Below are 336 nucleotides of genomic sequence, written 5' to 3' on the forward strand. Positions count from 1 at the left end.
GTCTCGTTTCCAAAATGACCTAGGAAATTATCCGCTTTGAGTAAACATACATGAGTTTCAACAGCCAAAAATTACTTCGCTCGGACCGACAGAGACGTTCGCTTTTCTCGTATTGTAACCGTAACAGGTGCATGACTTGATGCCACCCCCCTGAGGTATCACGTCAGTTTCTGCGGATAATGTAACGCAGCTTCAGGAAGCCCGGCTGGATAGGCAAAGACGCGACTGTCAAGATTTTAGCCAACGGTGAGGTCATGACACGATCTTTCCCGTGTAAGTAATTCTGTAAGAAATATATCAGAGTGGAGGATTTAGGAATATTTCTGCCATGCAGTG

This window comes from Penaeus monodon, chromosome 34, assembly GCF_015228065.2.
Source record: "Penaeus monodon isolate SGIC_2016 chromosome 34, NSTDA_Pmon_1, whole genome shotgun sequence".
NCBI lineage: Eukaryota > Metazoa > Arthropoda > Malacostraca > Decapoda > Penaeidae > Penaeus > Penaeus monodon.